The sequence below is a fragment of the Arachis hypogaea genome, chromosome 17 (genome assembly GCF_003086295.3).
Source record: "Arachis hypogaea cultivar Tifrunner chromosome 17, arahy.Tifrunner.gnm2.J5K5, whole genome shotgun sequence".
In the NCBI taxonomy this organism is placed as follows: Eukaryota; Viridiplantae; Streptophyta; class Magnoliopsida; order Fabales; family Fabaceae; genus Arachis; species Arachis hypogaea.
The window spans coordinates 72,663,507-72,679,248 of NC_092052.1; positions in this window are offsets into that span (position 1 = coordinate 72,663,507).

A 15,742-nucleotide genomic window follows, 5' to 3' on the forward strand; every position below is an offset into this window, starting at 1 on the left:
TATCAAACTCAACATGATTGATAATCGCTATCTTTACTAATTGAATTGAACTTTAATAATCCCAATCTTTCCTTAGGGATTAACTAGGATTTGAGGATCTAACTAATTAGTAACTTGACTTTCCTTTGCTCTAGCAAAGGTTAACTAAGTGGAATTAAGATTCAATTTTCATCATCATTGATAAGGATAACTAGGATAGGACTTCTAATTTCTCATACCTCGCCAAAAGTTTATTTTACAAGTTATTTATTTATTTTACAGTCATTTACTTATTTTAATTGTAATTTAAATTACTTGTTCCTCATCTTCAAAACCCCAATTTACAATCTTCATAACCAATAATAAGAACATACTTCCCTGCAGTTCCTTGAGAAGACGACCCGAGGTTTGAATACTTCGGTTATCAATTTATTTAGGGGTTTGTTACTTGTGACAACCAAAACATTTGTATGAAAGGACTTTTGTTGGTTTAGAAACTATACTTGCAACGAGGATTTATCTGCGAATTTCTAGACCACGCAAAAGTTCCTCTCACCAAAATGGCGCCGTTGCCGGGGAGCTGCAACTGTGTGCCTTATTATTGGTTATTGTAAATATTTTTCTTTTACTTGTCTATTGGTTTTTATTTTTCCCTTTTATTTTTATTAGTCACTATAAATTCTTACCCCTCTTGCTTTGAGTTTGGTTCTAATATTGTTGAAAGGAATGAAAGTTATAACAGGAACATGCATCAAGGTCAGAGCAATCAAAGATGGATGGAGCCAAGAGGATCTGATCAACCCTTTAGGCAGCAACACCCTCCAAGATATCATGGACAAAGACCATTCTACAATGCATACCAAGGCAATAGACATAGTGGACAACCTTGTAGTTACCAACAAGCCCCACCCTATGCTTATAGGCCATCCTTTCAACACAACCTTGAACCACCACACTCACAAGCTCCTTTTCACCATTCGCCACCATATGATCCTCATTTACCCCGATTCCAATCCAATTACTCCCAAACACCACCACTTCCCAATGTACCACGTCCAAATCCATCACCCCGAGAATCAGAAGTTCACCTCAAGGGAACAGTAAATCAACTTCAAACAACCCTTCATCAACTGGAGCAAGCAATAAGTCAATTATCTTCTAGACGTTCGAATATTCAAGGGCCTCTCAGAGCCCTATGTGGACAATCTAAGGAAGGGCGTAACATGAAGGAGATATTAGAAACTCCAGTGGACAAGACAGAGCATGACTTTGTACTAGAACAAGTAGAGGAAGTTGTCATTATACAAGAAGATGAGTTGGTTGAAGACTTAGGAGACGCTGAACTTCCATGGGAACCCAGAGCTGTGGAGAATTCTGTCAAGGACGTTACAACTGATGCTAAGAAGGATAGTGCACAATCCCCAAGTAATGAACTTGCATCCGCGAGTGAATTCTCTGAGATCGAAGAATCTTCCCCAAGCGAGTACGAAGATGATACGGAGGTAGATTTCTCTCAACCTCCAGTTTATGACTTAAGTGACGAGGAAGACATAGAAGGCTTTGATCAGGACATGGATACATTTGAAGAATCTTGCAAAGAAGTGAAGAATTTCATAGAAGAGCACAAGGGAGTAGAACTCATAGAACTACTGGAACCACCTATCCCAAGGCCATTACCACCTAATACAAGCTTCAAGTGGATACAATCCTTAACCTTTAGCTTTATTTTTCCACTTGAATATGGTTTGCTTGAAACAGATGGCCAGCTTAGAGCTCTCTGCGACTTTAAGAGTAAGAGGGAAATGGCTCGTGCTCAGAGCTGGTGCACAAAGTTCAATAAGGTTCCACGCTTCAACTCGAAGTGTGCGGATTGGCATCATGATCTATCAAATGGATCTTGGAAAACGTTTGGTTATTCTGGTGAGAATCTAATTTCTAAACCACCCGGATGAAAAAATATAGATCAAGACGAAGGTGGATTTAAAAGCCATGGTATGGTCGTTTCTTTTTCAGTTTTATTTCGTGTTATTTATTTTTATTTCCTTTTCAATTGAACCTGAATATTCTTCATTTGCATTGCATCCTGCATAATTGCATACCAGTTAAAAAAAAGGGTGCGCGACGCGACTGCATCATTCATGCGATCGCGTCAAGTTGCGAAAACACTCCCCACGCGTCCGCGTCATTCACGCGGCCGCGTGATCTGGAGATCGGCGTAAAGATCCAACGTCCAGAAAGTTAGGCTGGAATCGTGCGGCCATTGTGCGTTTTGCACAAAACGGCCATTGTGCGTCCCTGACGCGATCGCGTCACTTGCACAACATCAATCCCACGCGACAGCGTGAGCGACGCGATCGCGTCGCATGAATTACACAACATCCCAAAAGGAGACAGAGAGTTGCACTGAAACGACGCTGGAATTGTGTGTTTAGCACAATTTCCAGCGACGCAATTGCATGCCCCAGGCGATCGCGTCATTCACTCTTTTAGCTATTCCATGCGATCGCGCCACTCATGCGATCGCGTCAACCACCATTTCAGTCCAACCACGCGACCGCGTGCCCCACGCGATCCCATGATTCAAATTTATAACCCCCCAGTCACGCGAATCCTACCATTCGCGCCCCCTCAACCCCTTCTCCTTCCGTTCTTCTTCTCCAACCACCCAACCACCACCCAGCCACCATCACCAACCGCCGCCATCCCGCCGACCACCCAGACCCCGCCACCACGCCACCCCCTTCCTCCTTCCCCTTCTTTCTTCTTCTTCCTTCTTCTTCCTCCCTCCACCGCCACTGCCCCCCTTCGCAACCACCACCCACCGCCGCCGCCCCGTCCCAACCGCGCCCCCCCATCCGCCACCCACGCCCCCTTCCCTTCCTCCCCTTTCTCTCCGCTCTACCCCCATTACCCTTCCCGAAGCCCCTGCCTCCGAACAGCACCCGCCGCCGTCGCACCACCGCCAACCGCCGCTCCAGCCGCCACCGCCACCATCCCCCAGCCACCTCTTTGCCCCACTCTCCTTAATTCGCCTACCAGGTTCCGACGAACACCACCCTTCTATCCATTCGTAGTTAATTCATATTTTTCTGTTTATGTTCATATTTAGGCTAGTTAGATATGCATGTTGTAGTGGATTTTAGGTTGTTAGGTAGCCTAGGATGTGGTTAGTGGATTTAGGCCTGATTAATTGCGCTGTTCGTGTTTCTTGTTTTCTACTTTTCGCAATTCTGCTGTTACTGTTAGTATTATTCATATGCTGTAATTTCTTGTTTCATGCTGCTCTTTACACTGCTTTTCCATGTTCATATTCCTTATATGTAACTGCAGCTATATTTTTAACTCATATGAACTCTTATGACTGCTGTTTATTTTCCGGGACAATCCAATTTTAGCAGGAATGCTGTCCAATTTTCTGTAAAACTGTTCTGCTTTCATTCATGTTTTGGTTTTAGCACTTTTAAATTCTGCTTCACTCTGCTTTTACCAAACCAATTCATGAATGCTAGGGCAAGCTTTCTTATCCTTTTTGATTTCCTGGTTCTTAATCTGCATTTTTGATGATTAGATTCCAATTTTTGCTATTTCTATATCTATCTGAATCATCATCAACCTAATTTCCTTGTTTGGATATGAGTTACCTATATCTTCTCATTGTGAATGCCTGTTACTTGGAATATGATCATTATGCCACTTTCTTTGAACCACTTTTTACTAACTCCCTAATTTTAACTTCCTAAACTCTTTTTCAATTCTAACCAACCTAACCTTTCGAAACATCTCTTCTGGTTTTTCACTTTCTTTTAACCTTCTAACCAAGGCATAATGTTAATTTTTCTAATTAACATGACTTCCATTACATTTTGGATTGTGAATTCTTTTTTTCGGACTTTTCACTCCTATACAATCCTTAATGCAAATTTACTTAACTCAATTTCTTCTTCTATTGCTTCTTTGTCACTTTGTGTTTCTTTTGATTATTTGCCTATTTGTTTTCCTATTTTTATTATATCATGGTTTTCTATTTTTCAGGATGTCTGCCAGCCAAAGAAAAGGAAAAGCAAAGGCAACTACTGGCAAACGTAAAAGAGGAGAATCCTCCATGTCCATCCTGGATATCATGCACGATGACTCCTGGCGGGAGAAATACTTTACCCCACAGGAGAAGGCTGACCAGCTACTCCCTGCCACTGATCCCCTTAGATTTGCAAACCGATACTTTGAGCTGAAATATCCGGTGTTTGCAACCTCCAGGAACCTGTACCTGGAGCGGACTTTGAAAATCCCAGAAGAACTCCAGCAATACACCTCTGAGCAAATCAAACAAAGAGGCTGGTTCTTCTTAGAGAGAAACCTGACTGAGGTCAATGCATCTTGGGTAAGGAAATTCTACTACAATTACTTCAAAACTTCCCTAGATGCAGTGAACCTTAGGGGGAAGCAGATTCTGGTCACTGAAGAGACCATAGAGGATGTTCTGAAGCTTCTGCCTAAATCTGATCAGCTGGATGGCTATCAAAGAGCTGAGGAGGATATGCGCTTCATGAAATTTGATTGGGATGCAGTCAAGGCTAGGATAGCCCTTAACCCAATTGTTCCATGGATCATGGGTCAGAACACCACCATGCCAAAGGGAATCAAGCGGATTTACTTAAATGATGAGGCTCGGCTATGGCACCAGATCCTGAGCAATTTTGTCATGCCGAGTACCCATGAGACAGAGATACCTGCCGCTATGATCACCCTCCTATGGTGTGTGATGGAGGGTAAGGACCTGTACCTGCCACGCTTTATCCGGTACTATATGGCCAAGGTCCACGTCCGAGGCACTCTCCCCTTCCCTTATCTGATTACACAGCTAGGCCGTCGAGCTGACGTGCCTTGGGAGGATGCTGATGAGAAGCCACCTGCTGCAGAATGCAAGAAGATTATCCCTCACAGCAGGAACTTTCTGGCTTTGGGCTACAGACCTCCATTCCTCACTGCTACTACTGAGACAGCCACACCATCTGCTGGCCCCTCTTCTTCCACAGCTACCCCTGCTACCACCACTGCACCTCCACTTGCCTCAGACCCCATCTATCACCTAGTGCACCGCCTGTTTCGATGGCTTGACCAGATGGAGCGTCGCAACAAGCGACGCTATGAGCACCTGAAGCTGATGATACGATCTGGAGATATCCCCTCCGAGCCTGACACACCATCTGAGGCATCTGAGGAGGAGGCGGATGATCACGAGGCAGAGACCCATCCACGGAGCGAGGCTGCGCAGGCAGGCACAGAGCAGGCCGCATCACATTAGGAGGCTCTGCCTCAGATTCAGGCTGTAGACTTAGAGATCCCTATCCAGTCAGCATCTCCTCTGCAACAGGCAGATCCTAAGACCACCACCACAGAGACTCCAGCTACCCATCCTTCCAGTGATGACACCCCTTCACACCCTGCTTGAGTGAGCATCAGGGACGATGCTTCATTTTAAGTGTGGGGAGGTCTCCATCTCTGGTGTATTCTTTTGTTGAACCACTACAGACTCTTTCATTTTATTTTGCTATTTTTCTGTATTTTTCTCTTTATTTTTATTTTTATTCTCCCAGTACTTATACATTACTCTTTTCATGTATTTTTACTCTATTTCTGTATTTTGTATTTTTAGTTCATATTTTAGCCATTTAGTTTAGTAGCAATTCTAACTTATTAGTTATAGAAATTGTGGATTAATTAGTATAGTTTACCCTTTTTAGCATAAGATAGCTTAGTTTAATTTGAAAATATAAAAAGGAAGTAAACTAGAGACTTGAACATAATAGAAACAACGCACACCTTGTATATATAGCATTCTATGTTAGCTAGTTAACAACATTTCATCAAGGAGAAACACAAACTTTAAAGCCATTCAAAATAAATTTTACATTGAGAATAATGGGAACTTTTAATTTTACTTGCATGACATACATAATTGATAAATGATTTTTGAGCTAGAGAATACACAGCTTGTGAGTTTTGAGCCTAATTGTATGGTTACATTCAAACCATAATTTTTATTCCTGTGTGTTCCGCCCTTCTTATTTATTCTGGTGTTCTTTACTTTGTTTTAATCTATATGTCCGATTATAGAATAGAAGTACATACCAAGAGAGTGATTGAGGCCATTGTTTGATTTTAGCTCACTTATCCTAAATTAGCCTACCTTTTACATCACCCTTGTCAGCCCCCTTGAACCTTTAAACCCCCTCTTATTCTATAAACCACAATACTAGCCTTAAGCAGAAAAACAAAATAAAAATCCTAAGTAGAATCCTTGGTTAGCTTAAGATAGAAAGTGTGTAATTGTTTAAGTGTGGGAAACCTATTGGGAACATGGATGATAAAAACAAAAGGTAGAAAAGTTGAAAAGAACAAAATAATTCAAATAAAAATTTTGGGAAGCATGCTCATGTAAAATCAAATAATTGAATTACCATGTGCATTAAAAAAAAGTTATTTTTCAGTATTTGAATAAAGGGGATACAAAAGAATCCCCCAAATGCAAAATAAATGCACATGGGACAAAAGTTAAAGTATGAGCATGTAACATCAAAAGTGGGAAAAAGTGGGAAAATAGGTAAAGAAGTTTTGCTTTACAAAGTATGTATGTTAGGTGAGATCTTAGACTAATCAAGGATTCACTTAATTAGCTCACTTAGCCTTATACATATACCCTTACCTTTACCTTGGCCCCATTACAACCTTAACTAAAGACCTCATGACTTTTGTATGCCTATATTCTATAATTGTTGATTGGTTAGATGAAGAACAAAGTTATAGAAAGGAAGGATAAAAAGAAGAATAGAGTGATTAACCCAATAAACACTGAGTGACTAGAGAGTAAACACAAAATCCAGTGAGGGTTCAATAGCTCATTAACATATATCTCTGCTTAATTTATTAATTGTCTTGCAAGTTTATAAAACATTTTTTCTCTCCCATCTCAATTGTAAAGGCACTTTATCACTATCTAAGGCTTGGCTATATATATATGATGATTCCTTGAGAATGTGAATTAATTCAACTCCATGTAAGCTTTATATACAAGTGAATAAAAATAAGAATTGCATGATGCATGTAGGTAGTTGCATTTAGAGTAGATTGCATTGCATGAGATTCCACCACTTTAACATTAACTTACTCTTTATCTTGGACTTAGCATGAGGACATGCTATTGTTTAAGTGTGGGGAGGTTGATGAACCCATATTTTATGATATATCTTGTGCTTAATTTGAGTGATTTATTCAATCCTTCACCCACTTATTCATATTAATTGCATGGTTTTACTTTTCCTTCCTTATTATATGATGTATGTGAAAAACATGTTTTCTATGCTTAAAAATAATTATTTTGATTACCCTTTATTTCCATTCGATGCCGTGATTCATGTGTTGAGTAGTTTCAGATCTTCTAAGGCAGGAATGACTTAAAGGATGGAAAGGAAACATACAAAAATGGAAGGAAAGCACAAAACGGAGTTTTTGAAAAAACTGGCATCCACGCGATCGCATGGGCGACGTGGCCGCATGCCAGCACGAATCAACAGCGACGCGACGGCATGACTAACGCGATCGCGCGCCACAAGCAGAACACATATGACGCGGCCGCATGACTGAAGCGACTGTGTGACAAGGAAAACTCCGAATGACGCGACCGCGTAACCCACGCGGACGCGTGACAGAGGCCACGCACCAGAAATTGCAAAAACGCTCAAAGCGATTTCTGAAGCCCTTTTTTGCCCAAATCCAAGTCCAGAAGGCATAGACCAGAGGTTATGAAGTGGGGGAACGCATCTATTCAGGGAGAGTCTCCAATTAGTTAGTTTTCCATGATTTAGATTTAGTTTTGAGAGGGAGATTATCTCCTCTCTCTTTAGGATTAGGATTTAGATTTAGGATCTTATTCGCTTTCTGGATTATCTCTTTACCAGGTTCAATATTCCTTTTTATTTTGTTCTCAATTTAATTATGAATTCTTCTATGTTGCAGATTACTCTTTGAATTAATGTTATTTGAGGTATTTCAGTTTAATATTGGTTTCTTTTATTTATGTTACTTTTATCCCTAATCTGAAGACATTTTTATTTCAGTAGATTTACTTTTCCCCTTTTGGTCTTGGTTAAGAAATCAGTAACTCAGGAGTTATCGAACTCAACATGATTGATAATCGCTATCTTTACTAATTGAATTGAACTTCATTAATCCCAATCTTTCCTTAGGGATTAACTAGGATTTGAGGATCTAACTAATTAGTCACTTGACTTTTCTTTGCTCTAGAAAAGGTTAACTAAGTGGAATTAAGATTCAATTTTCATCATCATTGATAAGGATAACTAGGATAGGACTTCTAATTTCTCATACCTCGCCAAAAGTTTATTTTACAAGTTATTTATTTATTTTACAGTCATTTACTTATTTTAATTGCAATTTAAATTACTTGTTCCTCATCTTCAAAACCCCAATTTACAATCTTCATAACCAATACTAAGAACATACTTCCCTGCAGTTCCTTAAGAAGACGACCCGAGGTTTGAATACTTCGGTTATCAATTTATTTAGGGGTTTGTTACTTGTGACAACCAAAACATTTGTATGAAAAGACTTTTGTTGGTTTAGAAACTATACTTGCAACGAGGATTTATCTGCGAATTTCTAGACCATGCAAAAGTTCCTCTCACCACACACTCACTAGCCTAAGTTAATCAAAGATCCAAATAAAGGACATTTATTGTTTTTCGCTTTAAGGCTTATAATGTGTTAAAATTAAGAACAAGTGGATTAATCGTAGGCTCAAAGTTGGCTAACAATGGAAGATAAGAGGTAAGGCTATTTGGGTAAGTGAGCTAAATGAAATAATGGCCTCAATCATATAAATGCATGCATACACAAAATAATGGACATAAAGAATCAAACAAATCAAATATTACAATCATAGAAAAAGAATAATGCACATAAGAATGAAAATAAGTGGTTATAAGATGTAACCACACAATTAGGCTCAAATCTCACATGCTTGTGTTCTTAGCTCAAAACATGATCTACAATGTATGCTAAATAAGAAAATGCAGCAAAAAATCCTAAAAGACCTAAAAATAAAATGCAAAAGTGTTGAGATTAGAAATTTGTCACCTAAAAATGCTGATTCGGTCGAGGTATCTAGTGGAATCAAATGTGAATTAAAATTAACCAATTAAGGGCCTAGAAAGCATGTTTTCACTCTTAAGCACAAATTAGGGAGAATATACAGAACCATGCTATTTTAGTGAATAAATGTGGGAAAAGGTGATAAAATCCCCTAAATTCAAGATAAAATGCACCACAAAATAGTGGTGCATCAAATCTCCCTACACTTAAACCAAGCATGTCCTCATGCTAAACCAAGAAGGAAACAAAGGGTATCATCATTTATTCTAATGTATACTATCTAAATGCAATCTATCTAAATGGATACAATTACTTGGTCAAAATAAATCAACTTCCAAGAATACATATTGTTCATACCCTAGGTCGATTATGCGACCCGGGCTGATTGAAGACAAGAGTGACTGACCTCTTCAGGTTGGGTCGCCCCCGATCTCTCCTTAAAGAGTTTGGCCAAATCGTCATAGAGGCCCAAGCAGGCCCAAATGAAGGAACGCAGCCCATTCTAAAGGCGGCAAAGCCTAGAAAGATAAGGCGGCTCCCCTAAAAGATAAGATAAGATAAGATAACTAACTTATCTTAAAGGACACCCCACACTACTATAAATATATTAGAGCACCCAGGTATAACTCATACTCTGATTTTACTTAAAAACCTGCTGAAAGCCCATGATAACTTAAGCATCGGAGTCTCTTGCAGGTACCACCCCCCTCCGGTGATCAAGGATCAGCAACATCTCAAGGATCAGCAAGTCGGACGTGTCAGCACCGACCAGCACAGAAGATCTCGTCCGAGATCGACCCTCAGTTTCAGATAACCGTCGGAACATTGGCGTCGTTACCGGGGAACTTGGAAGTCATCCCATCATCATGGCAGACAACCTTGACAACGATCACAACTCCAGTTTAGAAGAAAGAACCTCGCTTAAAAATACGGATGCCGCATCAAAGGATGTGCCTCAAACCAAGGGGGACAAGCAATCTCCAAACACCGAAATCTTAGATGCCCTCCATGAACAGCAGAATCGCCTCAAATAACTAGAACAAGAGGCCGAACATCAGTGCGAGGGCGAGAGAGACTCCGAAGAGAAACGAGACGTCACAGAGAGTTAGAGGACAAACTCACAAAGCTCGAGGCCAATCTCAAAACCAAAGCTGCCCATTCCAACCGTGAAGATAACTCCCGCAAGGATCAAGATCCATTCGCTAAAGCTTTCCCGACTACCATGACACGAACAACAATAAAGTGGTTCGACATTTTGCCTACAAGATCAATTGCAAGTTTTGACGACCTAGCCAAAAAGTTCCTCGTCAGGTTCTCCATCCAAAAAGACAAGACCAGACATGCTCCAAGCTTACTGGGAGTTAAACAAGGAGATCGAGAAAGCCTTCACAGCTACATGGAAAGGTTTAACAAAGCATGTCTCGACATACAAAATCTCCCAACAAAAGCCGCCATCATGGGGCTCATCAACGGCCTGAGAGAGGGACCTTTTAGCCAATCAATATCCAAAAAACATCCAACGTCTCTAAACGAGATACAAGAACAGGCAGAAAAGTATATCAATATGGAGGAAAATTATTGATTAAGAGAAACCTCAAAATCCGGATTCTCCCACCAACCTCGAGATAAGGATAAAGAGTCCAGGAAAAAGGAGGATCAGCCTACTGAAAAATATCGAAAGTACCACAACTACACTCCGCTCAGAGTGTCCCTTGTGGATGTATACAGAGAGATATGCAACACTGAAAAGATCCCGCCCCCTCGTCCGATTAAACATAAAAGAGGAGGAGGAAATCAGACAGAGTATTGCGAATCCCACCAAATCTACGGGCATTCCACCAATGACTTCTTTGACCTAAAAATGCCATTGAAAAACTGGCACGAGACGGGCGACTAGATCGGTTTCTAGGCAACATAGCAAACGAACCAAGAAAAAGAAGAAGGGATGAAGAGATTGGATGAGATGAACGCCCCAATCGCACCCCTGAAAGGCATGTCCACATGATCAATGGAGGATTCGCAGGAGGAGGGATCTCTAAGTCGTCACGCAAAAGACACCTTAAGGAGGTGTATCATGTTGGAAAAGGAGACAGGTTGGTTGACCTCGCCAATATTACCTTCACACAAGAGGACGCTGCGGGCATCATCCCAGGGCATGATAACCCCATGGTCATTACCATAATACTCGCCAATGCCAACCTCCACAAAACACTAATTGACCAGAGAAGTTATGCGGATATCTTGTTCAAATCCGCCTTCGACAAGCTCGGCCTACAAGAAAAAGAGCTTAGAGGGTATCCGAATAGCTTGTTCGGACTTGGAGACACCCCGATTCAACCACTAGGATACATCTCCCTCCATACAACCTTTGGGAAAGGAACTCGGTCCAGGACGTTGAGCATAGACTATATTGTAGTCGACGTGAGCTCAACTTACAACGCGTTAATAGGTCAGACAACGTTAAACCAGCTCGCCGCTGTGGTCTCCACTCCACACCTATGCATGAAGTTCCCCACTCCGGAGGGGATCGCTACCACAAAGAGAGAACAATAACTCGGGCGACGTTGTTACAATGAAAGTCTAATCTTAAAGGAGACTCCAGAGGAAAGAAACCAACACTATAGAACTCGGGAGAATTCGAGCTCGTGAGGAACTCCGCCCTCAGCCAGAAGGTGAAACTCAAGAAGTTCAAATTGGAGACAATCCAAACAAAAAAACAAGTATAGGAGCAAATCTGAGAGAAGACTTAAAGGAACTGCTAATAAAGCTCTTAAAAGATAACTCCGACCTCTTTGCATGGAAGGCCGCCGACATGCCTGGTATTGATCCCGGACTAATGTGCCACAAGTTAGCCGTATACCAAGGGTCTCGGCCAGTACAACAAAAATGTAGGAAGCTCGGCCCAGAAAGGTCCCAAGCTGTAGAGGAGCAGGTACAAGCCTTGCTGGAGGCAGGGTTCATAAGGGAGGTAAAATACCCACTATGGCTAGCCAATGTGGTGTTGGTCAAAAAGTAAAATGGGAAGTGGCGGATGTGCACCGATTACACTGACCTCAATAAAGCCTGCCCAAAAGATCCCTACCCACTCCCAAACATCGACACACTAGTCGACCCTTCGTCAGGCTATCAGTACCTCTCCTTCATGGACGCTTACTCAGGATACAACCAGATCCCAATGTATCAACCCGACCAAGAGAAGACATCATTCTTAACCCCAAAAGCAAACTATTGCTAATAATTATGCCTTTCAGACTTAAGAACGCAGAGCTACCTACCAAAGACTGATGAACAAAGTCTTCGCTAATCACATTGGAAAGCTAATGGAGGTTTATGTATACGACATGCGGGTAAAAACACAAAGTGAGGAATCGTTGTTACCCGACTTCACTAAAGTGTTCGACACCAAAAGAAAACATGGCATGTGACTTAACCTTGCAAAGTGCGGTAGAAGCTAGCAAATTCCTGGGATTCATGCTCACCCAAAGAGGAATCGAAGCAAACCCAGATAAGTGCCAGGCCATACTTCACATGAAAAATCCAACCTGTGTCAAAGAGGTCCAGCAGCTCAATGGAAGACTAGCAGCTCTATCTAGGTTCCTAGCTGGATCAGCCTTAAGATCTCTCCCCTTCTATGCAACATTAAGGAAGGAAAAGAGGTTCGAATGGACCCCAGAATGCGAACAAGCATTCCAAGATTTCAAGAAATTTCTGGGGCAACCACCTGTCCTTACTCGACCTCAAGAAGGTGAAGAGCTCATACTATACCTCACCGTAAGAAGTCGGGCAATAGCATCAGCACTAGTCAGAGAAGACGAAAGTGGGCAACAACCCATCTACTTCATCAGTAAGGCTTTACAAGGGGGTGAATTAAACTATAAAAAGATAGAAAAGTTAGCCTACGCCCTCATACTCACTTCCCGACGACTCCGACCATACTTTCAAGCTCACACCATCAAAGTACGGACCAATCAACCCATAAAGGGGATCTTACAGAAAACAGACTTAGCTAGAAGTATCCTACAATGGGTAGTAGAGTTGTCTGAATTCGACATCAAGTATGAAGCTCGGACAGCTATTAATCTCAGTACCTGGCCGTCTTCATCGCAGAGTATACTAACACCTCGGGTATCCCCACAAAGTGGAGCCTTTATGTATATGGCTCCTCAAACAAAACCGGGAGTGGTGCAGGCGTCATTTTAGAAAGTGATAAGGGAACCCAAATCGAGCTCTCCTTAAAGTTCGAGTTTCCTGCCTCAAATAATCAAGCTGAATATGAAGCACTACTGGCCGGTTTGAGGCTGTCTAGGAAAGTGGGAGCTCAAAGACTTACCATCTTTAGCGACTTCCAAGTAGTCACTTCGCAAATAAAAGGGAGCTATCAAGCTAAGGATCCCACTAAGAAAAAATACCTTGACAAAACCAAAGAACAGCTCGGACAATTCAAGGGATATGAGGTTCGACACATACCCTAAGAGCAGAATGCCCAAGCTGATGCACTCTCAAAACTAGCCAGCACCAAACCAGAGGGCAACAATAGAAGTCTCATCCAAGAAACACTCCAAAGTCCATCAACCTTGGAGGAAGAAAAGATCCTAGCCATATCAGGACATGATCAAGGATGGATGACGCCCATAGTCAACTACCTCAAGTCAGAAACACTTCCCACAGACAAAAAGGAGGCAAAAAGGCTAGTACAAGAAGCACAATACTACACCATAATACAAGATATCCTATATAAGGGAGGAATCTCTACACCTTTCCTAAAATGCATCCCGACCTCCGCTACAAGGGAAGTTCTCGAAGAAGTCTACAGTGGCATGTGTGGCAATCACCTCTGAGCACGAGCCCTCTGGTTTTTACTGGCCGACCTTGCCAAAGGAAGCAACAGAGTTCGTCAAGACATGCCCACCATGCCAAAAGCACGCCAATTTCCACATAGCCCCACCCGAGGAGCTCATCTGCGTCACTTCACCCTGGCCATTCGCAAAGTGGGGACTCGACCTCCTTGGACCTTTCCCCCAGGGGTCCGAACAAGTCAAGTTTCTCATTATGGGCATAGACTATTTCACAAAGTGGATTGAAGCAGAGTCATTAGCTAATGCCACAGCCCAAAGAAGTCAGAAATTTCTATACAGAAACATTATCACAAGGTTTGGGGTCCCATGCTCTATCACCACAGATAATGGTACTCAATTCACCGACACAGGCTTTAGAAATCTGGTAGCTGATCTAAAGATCAAGCACCAGTTTACCTCTGTAGAGCACCCACAAGCCAATGGACAGGCGAAAGCCGCCAACAAAGTCATACTGGCCGGGTTAAAACGAAGATTACAGGACGCCAAGGGAGTTTGGGCTGAAGAGCTCCCGCAAGTCTTATGGGCATATCGGACAACACCACATTCAACCACAGGAGAATCACCTTTCTAACTTGCTTATGGAATGGAGGCAATGATTCCAGTGGAAATAGAAGAAGGATCTCCCAGAGTAATCCTCTACAATGAAGAGACCAACTCCCAAATTCAAAGGGAGGAGCTCGACCTACTTCCGGAAGCCCAAAAAAAGCTCGGATTGGAGAGGAAACACTAAAGTGTCGAATAGCTTTAAGATATAATCAGTAGGTAGTCCAGCGAAGTTTTGCCACCAACGATCTCATCTTAATCCGAAATGACATCGGAGCAGGTCGATCAGGAGAAGGGAAGCTAGCAGCCAACTGGAAAGGACCTTACAGAGTTGTGGAAGTATTGGGAAAAGGTTACTACAAGGTGTCTGACCTCGATGGGTGAGAGCTACCAAGGTCATGACATGCCTGTAACTTAAGAAGGTACTATAGTTAGAGATAATAAAGATCTAAGGTCAAGGTGCACTCTTTTTCCTGAAAAAGTTTTTTTAATGAGGCGCTAGGCCAAGATCTACCGACTTAGAAGGGTAAGCACTCATATGTATATACTCCTGTTTATATTTCTATCTTCTATTTGAATAAATTTTTTAGATTCCCTAAAAAGTTTCCTACCAAGACGCATTAATCTAAGCTCATAAAAACGCAAAAATTCATCGTCCGATTACAAAGAGGTCGGCAAGGTGAAAACCAAATTCATCGTCCGATTACAAAGAGGTCGGCAAGGTGAAAATCAAATTCATCGACCGATTACAAAAAGGTCGGCAAGGTGAAAATCAAATTCATCGACTGATTACAAAGAGGTCGGCAAGGTAACCAAATTCATCGTCCGATTACAAAGAGGTCGGCAAGGCAAAAGAGTAGAAGCAGATTAATGCAAGAAGTTATAAAAAGTAATCCATAGAAAGCGACCTGACGAGGTCTGACTAAAAATGAATTGCTAAAAATAACTTAAGAAGGCCCGACAGAGAAGTCAAACCAGTGAAAGGATCACTAAAAAGGGACGACATCTCGCAAAGGCCAAAGAAAGACCAAAAGTGCTTCGCTGAAAGGTACAAGTCTTGCGAAAAAAGACATTACTTAAAAAGCAAAGCCACAAGTCAGAATAGAGCTAAAAAGTCATCCAAGCAAACTATAAAGAAAAGGTTCCCCTTGGATCACTACCTAAAAAGTTCTTGGAACTTGACTAAAAAGCTCACG